We start from the raw sequence: 11,083 nt of genomic DNA on the forward strand, positions 1-11,083 counted from the left end.
TGAGCCAAAAATAACAATGTTGTGCATCGGTGCATGGGCATGGAATTAGGCCCAACCAATGATGCAATCCATTTCCAATTTGTGTGCAATTGATGTTGAAGTCATTACATGGAATCATGCAAAGGTAATTAATCACTTGAGCGCAAAAGTTTCCAAAGTAAACCAAAACAAATGAGCCATGTGAAATCCCCTCAATTCTTGTCCAAATGGAGTGATCTTGGATGCTTTGGAAAGGTGGCATCAAGGGGAACAACTTTTATATTGAAGACTTTTTCATTTGAAACTTGTATCATGATGAATTTTAAGGTGGAAGTTTGAGAAATCAAACATGATTGAAAATCTTCTAAGTACCAAGTCAAATGACCATTTCTTCCACCTTGAATAACCTTTGCTATGAGCTTCAAATGAAAATTGTTTCTTAACCAAACGTGTATCTATTTCATTCCTATTCCATTTTGTTACAAATTTGATACCATTTGGATTTGGCATGAGGGAGTTATGGATTTTAGAAGTTGAGGAAAATTGCTTGTTCAATGGTAATGGCCCAAAATGACCTATAATGTTTCCTCTTAGAACATGCCCTTGCAAGTAGATTTTGACATTTATAAAAGAATCAAAGTTGGAGAGTACATCTTGAAAGTAATAATTAAACTTGGATGGCCTTCATATCATAAAAATTGGTCAAGTTATGGTCCTTGGAAGTTGATCTCCTAACTAGGGCACACACAAAATGACCTATAATCTTTCACCATACAAAATCACTTTCCAAGAAACATTAGCTCTTGATGAAAACATGAAAGTTGTTTGGAATGTCATAAGGAGTAACTTTTCTCTTTGAATATGACAAAACCTATAGGAGATAGGGTCTAGGGAACCCTAGTTTTGACCAGTTGACTTTCTCTAGTCAACCTCCTTGAACCAACTTGCCAACTTGAAGTTATCTTGATCTTTGGGAGTCATGGAGGATCATATATGATTGATATGAATTTATAATGAAGTATCCCTTGATATCTTTGACCAATTGATGAAGAAACTTACTAAGTAAGTCACACAAGATACCCATATGAATTGGGGCTTCCAAGGCCAACAAGCTTCAAACTCTTGATGAATTATTGATCAAATTGAAAAATAAATAACATGGGGATACATATATGATTCTTAGAACCAAAGTGGACCATTGTTGGATTGATCTCTTTGCATTGAGGGTCTGAAACCCTAGGTATGAGCTTGATGAGGCACAAGGGTATGAGCTTGATGAGGCACAAGTGGACACACACACTACCTACAAAAGAAACAAAGACATATATAAACATATTTTTGATATTTTGGTTAGTAAACAAATGAAAATAAAGTATGATACAATCGAATGTGCTTGGTGATCTCTCCCAATACAAACCCAGTGAATAAGGGGTGAGGAGGATGCCAAGGTGTGATCCCGAAGCCAATGCAAATGATGAAATAACATGAGGGATCTTAGGGTCAAATTTATAGTTACGTCGCCTAGAAAAACGAGGTAATAACCATTATTCAACTAAGGTAAAATCGGTTATTCGTATTAGTGAAGCTAATTACCCCGTAGGGCAGTAGTGATAGAATTGGAGGATTATTTGGAAATGTTTATGAAAATATCATGTACCCTAAAGTCATGTTTGTTATTATAAGTTTTATTTGATAAAATGAAAAACATTCAAATATTCGATCGTTTTAGATTTACATATATAGGATATAATTTGGTTCAGCATAACCAGTTGTTAGAATACCAATTTCACATTGTCGTACAGTTGCGGCGTGTCAAGTTTTTGGAGTTGTTGTCAGGGACCAATTTGGTATTGATATTCTATTTTTTCATCGTGTAAACTAAGACATTTTCCTGTTTTTATTTTCCAATTTTCTCGCTGCAAGTGTATGCGAAGATCTCACAGCACGAGAAACCTTGTTATATTTATAAACGAGATCAAGCGTTTTTTTATAAGAGAGACGCCAAATTTTAAGATAGCAACAAATGGATGACTCAGTAGTAGATACCAACCCCCTTAAGGACTATATGATCCCCACTAATGAGGAGACACATTGTAGTATCGTCCATCCGCCCATTGCGATAAATAATATCGAGATTAAGCCATCTCTTATGGGCATGGTTCAACATAACCAATTCTCGGGGTTACCTACAGAAAATTCAAACCTACATATGTTTATCTTTGTCGAACTTTGAAGCATATTAAAAGTTAATGGTGTTGATCAAAACACTACTCGGTTGAGATTTTTCCCATTCTCCTTAAGAGATAGAGATAGAGCGTGGCTCCAGTCCTTACCTACTAACTCCATAAGAGCTTGGAATCAGCTAAAAGTTGTATTTCTCACACGATATTTTCTGCCAAATAAAACGGCGCGAGTAAGGACTGAGATAAATCATTTTAGGCAAGAGGAGGGGGGATTTTTGTTTGACGCTTGGGAGCATTTTAAGGATTTGTTAAGGTTATGCATGTTTCATGGACTTGAGAAGTGTCTCATTGTCCATGAATTCTATAACGATATCCTTTACTTCATAAGAATGATCCTTGATGCGGATGTCGATGGTGCTCTAATGAATAGTCCTCAGGACAAGGACTACAACCTTGTAGAGGACATGGTGAAGAACCACCACTTGTGGGGAAGCACTCGTGAAACAGCGACAAAAGCCTCTCAAAAGGGATGGCTTTATGAATTAATTGCTTTCGCTCATATGAATGTCAAGGTTGATGTCCTCTACCAGAAAATAGAAAATTTGAGCATTACCCTACCTACACCTACTTCTCTTGCCCCTCTAGCTTTTGTTTCCCCAACGGTTCTGTACTGTGAGGTCTGTGGAATAAACGGGCACAACACTAGTGATTGTCAAATGATCCTTATTGGAGGATTTATCCAAGAAAATATTAACTACATAGACAATAATCTATGTAGTAACCCGTATTCAAATACCTACAACCCAAGATGGAGAGACCACCCTAAATTTTCTTATAAGAACAACCAACCCCAACAGGCTATGGAACCACTGGGTTTCCAAAAAGATGTGGTAGTTTCCCCTAAGAAATCTAACCTAGAGCTCTTAATGGAAAACCTTGTAATGGTGAAAACTCGTCAAGATAATGATTTTAGGAATCAAAACATCCACACAAATGAGGTTCTTAGACAGTTGACCACTAAGGTAGAGTCCATTTCCACCCATCATAAAATTTTGGAAACTCAAATCTCCCAAGTTGCATAGTAATAAGCTTCATCTTCTCTCCCTCCAGGATCATTTTCGGAGCAGCCCGAGCAAAATCCTAAGGGAGATATGAATGTCGAGACAATTAGAAGTGGAGTGTTTTGGTGAGAAAAATAAAGAGGTTAAGGATAGTGTATCAACACCACCTAAAAACAAGGTTGTCAAAGAGGAATAGAATGACGAACCATATGTTGCTCCTCCTCTCTAAATGAAGGATAATTGCGATCCAAAATGCATCAGAAATTAAAAAATTCCTTTAGTGATCCTTACGAATGGGCATGATCAGTGATAGAAACAGTTACCTCTTGTGGCGATTGAAACCTTTGATGCAGATCTAAGGAGTGATAACAAGTGTTGAACGGTGACAACGCCTCTACTCAGTCCACATGAACGAATTCCTTCAGTCTCAATGTTAGCTACTATAAGTGAAGGCTTTGAGTGAGTGAGTGAGTGAGAGAGAGAGAGAGAGAGAGAGAGAGAGAGAGAGAGAAAGAAAGAAATTCCATCAAGTGAAATGCTTATACACAAGGGTTCTATTTATAGAACCACTTGTCTGGGCTGCAAGCTAAAAAGCCCACTTAAGTGTATGTGACCCATATCTTATGGTATATCGAAAATCACGTAAGCGTGTGGTATCTTACCATATTTTGTATTCTACTTAAGTGCATCGTACCTTACAATGTTATACAATTCACTTAAGTGCATCGTATCTCACGGTGTTCCTTATTTACTCTATCTCTCATCAATCTGTCCTTTTGTGTTTGACCCTGTAGGTTTTTGCGACATTGGTAATTATATTAAATCATGTATTTAACATAATAAACAGTGAGTGGTATCTAGCAACACATCACTGCTACCTAAGACACGAGAATGTCATGTGATCTGACAAATACCTTTTATGATAATACTTGTGTGTACAATTTATCCTTTTTCCCTTATGTTTATATTGAACACAAGGCATAAACTGTGTCATCCTTGTCCAGTTCAATATTGGGCCCTTAGACATTTATCCTGTTACACAGGATGGGAAAATTCAATCTAGGTCACTCATGTTCCTCAACATGTTTCGTGGAGTACCCATCAAATATCTTTATGGTCATTCAGTTACGGACAATGTTTGATCAGCAATAAAGCACTTGACTCTACATATAGGGTCCATAGTGGTTTCAGGTCGAAGGGTGGTATACACCACTATCACCATGAGAATAACCTATGACACTTTGCATAAATTTTTATGTAGTATTCTCATAGCGGGTCAATCCAGTATAAATATTACTCCTAATATTCATACCTATGTTTAAGACTTGATAACTCCTTATCCATGATCCATGAGATGTAATTATCAGTCTATATACATAATAGTCTTAATGCTTTAATGTTATCCCACTTATCAACAAAGCTCGACTACAAATACTTTAAGAATAATGTCCTTATGTTTAATGGGATCTCATGATCAAGTCACACTTGATACATTAAACAGACTAGTTATTTTATGGACTTTATTAAACAAACATAATAAAGAAAGTTCCTTTTATTATTAATAAATAATTCAATACAAGTACCAAAAGTATTAGCCTCTAGGCATAACCCTAATACCCATAGGTCTAGTATGACCATCATGAGTCTTGAAGCAAATTACTCTCGGCTAACTGAACCTTGGGGTGATTGGCTCGGATTGACTAATACTCAAAGTGATTTCCCTTTATTGGACTTCTTTCACTTTATCAAGTTCTTCAACTATATATTGTTGGAATTTCTTTGATGCTAAATGTTGACTTGCAAATAAGATTGTTCATTCAAAAATGGTAATTTTAATGTTGTGCTTATGCAAAAATTTGAAATCAAAATTTATTGACATGAACAGGTCATTGATAAGAACACAATAGTGATCTAGTCATTCATAGTATACAAGTTGGTGCAATCAAATGATTAACAAAGATTGTTTGGAGTCAGGTTAACACAACCTTGCTGTAATATGCTTTTAAAATAGACCTTCCTCAATTAGGTCTTCTAAGGGTTGTAACATGGTTTGGTTCACGTTTTTTTGAAACAAAAGGATATAAGGCTCAAAATTTAATTTTTACCCACCTCTTTTTCTTGATGATCTCCAGTTCCTACATTCAGTTAATTCAATACACGCATTCGACTTCGAAGGTGTGAAGGTGAAAATAAGGATTCAAGGTGAATTTTTCTTGAAATGGAAGTCACCTTATTTTGTTTTTGTTGAGGATTTAGTGACCTCTTTTGATATATTTTTTTTAAATCCCTAATTTTTGCCTGGACCATTTCTTTGAAGCCTTTGGTCCACCGAGATACCTTTATTTTTGCCTAAGTCGTTTTTTTTTGCGGTGTTTGACTTAGCGGGCTTTTTCTTCTCTTTTTTTTTATTTAAATTGTGACTGCCATGTTATTGGTTATTGAGTAAGAACCGCTATAATATTGGGTTTTTCATAACTTCTTCGACACTTCAAGTTGTGTGCGTAGGATATCATATGGTTGATCTCTTTAAGTGGGATGTTTCCTCTTGCAATTTAGATGCAAAGTCAAATTAACTGAACAAACTACTTTGTCCCTGGTTAAGATTAAGGGTTTTAGTACCGAAAGAAATACTAACTTCGAGGCTCAAAGTGGTTGAATAGGGACTAACTCCTTATCTCTACGATGTTTGGGGATTTGAAACAATGCCTTACATCATCGACAAGGTTTTATTCAAAAGCATACCACAATAATTTCAAGTGTTTCATTTTCATCGTCCTCCTTCCAATCTTTGTTAACACAACGGTTTGATAAACAAAAGTGATTGAGAGAAGTATTTTTTTAACATAAATGAAAAACAAGTGAATACAAATGAATTAGTTCAAAAGATGCATAAATATTTCATTAGTCTTACCAATTCAGAGAAAACAACAATGCTTAAAAGCAACTAAAAATCAACATGCAAGGAAATTACAAAAGAAATGTTGAAATAACCAAATGATTTCCTGCTTTAGGGGATTGACTTCTTTAAACTTGACCCATTAAATCTAGGAGACACCCCTTGAGGTCTTTGCACTTATCCGAGCGATAGGTTGACGTTCACCACCAAGCTTCCTTCTTGAAAGGCTATATACCTGTTATCAATCAACTATCGTACTTTGGCTTTGAAAGCGTTGCAATCTTCAGATGAATTCCCTTTTGATCCGGAATGATATCCATATTGCATATTTGGGTCATACCCGGGTGGGTAAGGTTGTGGAGCCGGCTTGAGAGACTTGGGAACCACCAACGAGTTTTGAATCAGAGGTTGTAGAAGTTGTCTATATGTCATGAGGATTGGATGGCGAGGAGAATTTCTTCTTTCCAAGTTATTTTGAGGCCTAGGCTGATTCTGATGCTGATTTTGATATCTCGGGCCTTGGGCTCGTTGATTTAGATGAGGACCAAACCAGTATTGTTGGAAACAAAGACCAAAAGGTTGCGGTTGTTGGTATGGAACTTTGGCCATTGTTAACTGCTCATTTTTATCCATTTGAAGGTTGGGATCAACAAGATTTTTGACATTGGCACGACGATCTTCAAATTCTTTTCCTTCAATCTCATCATTGGATGCAACCCTCTTGGATCCACTACTCACTTCTCCTTTGCTTCCGTTGGCATGGGTCGTGACATTAGAAATCCAAGGTGATATCTCAATGCTCATATTGGGAAACAATGATATCTCATTAGCCACATCCCTGACCTCTTCCTTGTGGTACAAAACCTTAAGGGGTTTCAGGGGTCCTTTTCCTTTCTCATTACCTAGCCCAGAAATCAAGATATATATACCTGAACCTTCCTCCTTAAGTGTTGGTGACCTTGTGTCAATCAATCTTTGCATATTGAGCTTAAAACTTTTGTATTCCTTGATGGAGTGCCCCATTGTTCTAGTATGGTATCCGCACTTGACCTTCGGGTGATCTTCTTCAAAGACTAAGCTCTTTTTGTTAATCAGTTCTCATACCAAGGCTTTCAACGCTAAGCAAGAACCCAGGTCATGTCCCACTGTCCGTTTATGGAATTCACATGTTACATTTGGATTGTACCATGGAAGGTATGGTGACATAGGTGTGAGAGCTCGAGGGGTCACCAAAGCATTCTTGATCAGCTGCAGGTAGAGCTTGTTATATGGCACCTAAATTGGGTCATGGTGATCTTGGTTCCCCTTGTTCTGATTCTGATTTTTGTTTCGAACCTGACTTCAATTATTTTGAGGAGGAATAGCCAGAGGATGTTGATGATAACATCCTGAGGGAGGGCCACATGCCGGTATATGAGGAATGTCCACATAGAATTTCCCTTGACTTGGGGTAACACCTGATGGATGTGGAGTAGTAGCTCCCCCCGTTGCAGCAATATGTATGGGATGATCCTCTTTTCTCAACAAGGCTTGCAGGGTTTCTAAGACCTATCCCATCTGGCTTTTCAAAAGATTAAGTTTCTCTTTCAATGCTTCTTTACTTATCCTTAGCTCGTCCATCATCTCCTGAGACATGGTTCTTTGTTCTAAATGCGTGTCGAGAATCACTTTACTGATCATGGACAAAGGATGGATGAGCTTTTTTGTATTTTTTCTGGAAAATGACATGCATTCTGATGAGATGCAGATGGAATGGAATGTGAATGAATGTAATGCAAGTCATGTATATTTGTTTTTTTTTTCAATACACAGGTTTAAAAGTTTGAGGTACTAATGAATCCGATTGCTTTCCAAGAATAGGTTCTCACCGGGTATGATCTAGGGTTACAAAGGTCCCAGAGTCATGGATCCACAAGATTGTTTGCTGCATGCGGCAACTTACTTGTCGGGCATCAACTCCATCAAGTGAATCTATTCTGGTTGAGATTCTCGCATCGATCCAACGAGAAATTCATCTCGCAGACTCACACTATGCAACATCGTTCCTAGTTGGCCAAAGGATTAAGGTTCTACAAATGGTCCTTAGAGTCATGGATCCTAATGAAGATATCGAAGCTTACGACAACTTACTTACCAGGCGATAACATCCTCCAAAGGATCTACTCCAAGTGAGGTTCTCGTACCGATCCAACGAGAAATTCATCTCACGGACCCGCATTACTCAACCTCGTTGTATCTTATATTTTTACTCGAGACTCAGGTAAAAAGTATTTCCCACAAGGTTTGCAATCAGAGTAACCAAGTATCAAAGCATAATAGAACCAATACAACATATTATATCAATATGGAAATAAAGATAGAGAAAGAAAAAAAGAAAAGCCACACAAGTAAACAAACAAAGGCACACAAACAACCTAACTAGGCTTGACTCACTTAGGGAAATTTCCATCCCCAGCAGAGTCACCATCTGTCGCACCTCGAAAAATGAGAACACGACCTAACAAAGTGTAATTGCACGCTCGCCTGATGGACTAAATAGAGTCGCCGCCGAACTTTATTTGCTCCTAATAAAGGAAAGGGGAAATATAGATAAAACCCAAGAAAGAACGACAATGATTATGATTGTCGTAACCAAATTAGAGTTCGGAAGTCGATTACGCAAGGGGAAGGTATTAGCACCCCTCACGCCCGTTGTACTAAACGGGAACAATTAGGTTAATAGTGCGCGTTAGTTTTAGCTTGAAATGTTAGGTTTCTCAAGTCATTATGAGGGAAAGAATAATAGGATCAAAAGAAAAAATAAGATATTTTTGGATTTTCAAACGAAAGGGACTAAACCTCGGTTTTTGTTACTGGGCCTGACAAGATTTCGCAATCCTGCTCCCACGTATCTCAATAGATTACTCAAGGCTTACGTAGTTCTGGGTAGAAAAATGTTTATTTATTGGTCGATTTTAGCGAAAGCTACATTGTATTAATCAAAGAGAAATATTGTTTTACCCAAAACAGATGAGGAGTGGACGGATACACCACAATGTAAGACCCTAATTTTGACCCTAAGATCCCTCATGGCATCATATCATTGCATATTGCATTTGCCTCAAGGATCATAGCATCTTGGCTCCTTAACCCTTGGGTTGGGACTTGTGTGAGTTGGTTTGAGACCACCAAGCATGCTTGAATTATATATTATTTCTTTTCTTATTTTGTTTACTAACCAAAATCACAAAAATATGTCACTAACATGTTTTGTTTTGAAGCTCAAGCAATCATGTGATCCAAGGCTCCTAGGAGGCCCCTATGCCCATTGAAGTGGCCAGTTGAAGTTGAAAGCAAGCATGAAAATGGTTCTCAAAGCTCTAAATCATCATATATGCCTCCCAAGTATCTCAATTTGTCAATTTGATCAAGATAAACCAAAGGGCTTGAGGATTGTTTCCCAAGGAAACCTTAATTCAACTATGCATTGACTGTGCCTTGCTCATGAAGCAACCTCAACCTTTGATCAAATTCAATTAAGGTAAGTTCTTTCATTCATAATTTAATGCATATATGAGATTATTTGAGTACCCTCAATCATTAATTCATCAAGATTTGGAGTTTGGACTTGAGAAGTTGATCAGTCAAATCATCTAACTATTTTGAAATCCACTGAGACCTAACGTTTGATGTGTTTGTCAAATGGAGACTATCCGAAGAAAAAAAAATGTTCTTAAGAACCATATTAACAACTTTCATGTTCATCAAAAATTTATTTGAAACTTGGAAGGTCATCATTCATTTCAAAATGTTATAGGTCATTTTGACTGAAACCCTAATTTTGGGTCAATTTCCCAAGGACCTAACTCTTTCATTTTTTATGATTTTTATGGGGGACCAAATGCATTGAAACGTTTAAGATGTCTAATTCATTTGTTATGTTGGACAAAATTTCATAATCCTAAAAGAAATACATGTGATAATACAAAATATTACAGGTCACTTTGGACCAAAGTCATTGAAATGTGAGAAAAGTCCAACTTCAAGTGCCCATAACTTCCTCATAAAAAATCCAAATTATGAAAACTTTAAGTCCAAATTGATTTCCTTGAAAATATCTACAACTTTTATGTTTAAGGTTTTATAATTTGAGGCTTGCATCATTGAAACATAAGGGCTTGAAGTTGGTCCATTTTGGCTAAATTCCCACATACATGTTTTGCACATTGAACTTCAAGGCCTGTTTTCAATAATTTCCCAACTCCAAATGTATTTTTGTTCAACATAACATTTGTTCCTCATGTCAAGAAATTTCCAACCATTACCCACATGCCTATGTTCCAATTTGGCAAATGGTATTTTCGAAGAGGTGAAGATTTGTGTTCATTTATGGAAACCATGATGAATCTTTGTGCACAAGCCAATGCAATGAAATCTGCACGTCCAAACCTAATTCATGTGACTTCAGCTTGCATTTGAGCCTCCCATGCGCATGTACAGGCCCATGCATGGAGGACCCAACTTCACATGCACATGAGTTTTCTCCTTGCTTGCATCAGCCTTGCCTATAAATAGAGTGCTGCATTCTCTTCAAAAACCAACCTAACGGCGCCTGAACTGCTGCACAAGTGAAACCCCAACCTCCATTAAAAGGAATTCTGAGTTTTCTTTTCCAATTTTCAAGTTCAATTTTCAACTTCATTGGTTGATCATTGAACTTCAATTCCTGGACCTTGCTTCCTTGCTACCTCAAGAGCACACTGCATCAAAGAATTGGAGTAGATCAAGTCTTGTAAAGCTGCACTTCAAAGGTTGTTGTTCAAACTGTTTTCATTCGAAACTCCTTGGATATTGATCATTTCTTGCATTGCTTGGTACCTTTGAAGTCCTCATTTGAGAGGCAATTGATTTAAGCTTTTAATTTCATGAATTGAGTAAGTTCAGTTTGAACACCACAAATTTCCATCTCAGATTTCTCTTCCTAT

The sequence above is a fragment of the Lathyrus oleraceus genome, chromosome 4 (genome assembly GCF_024323335.1).
Source record: "Lathyrus oleraceus cultivar Zhongwan6 chromosome 4, CAAS_Psat_ZW6_1.0, whole genome shotgun sequence".
NCBI classification, from domain to species: domain Eukaryota; kingdom Viridiplantae; phylum Streptophyta; class Magnoliopsida; order Fabales; family Fabaceae; genus Lathyrus; species Lathyrus oleraceus.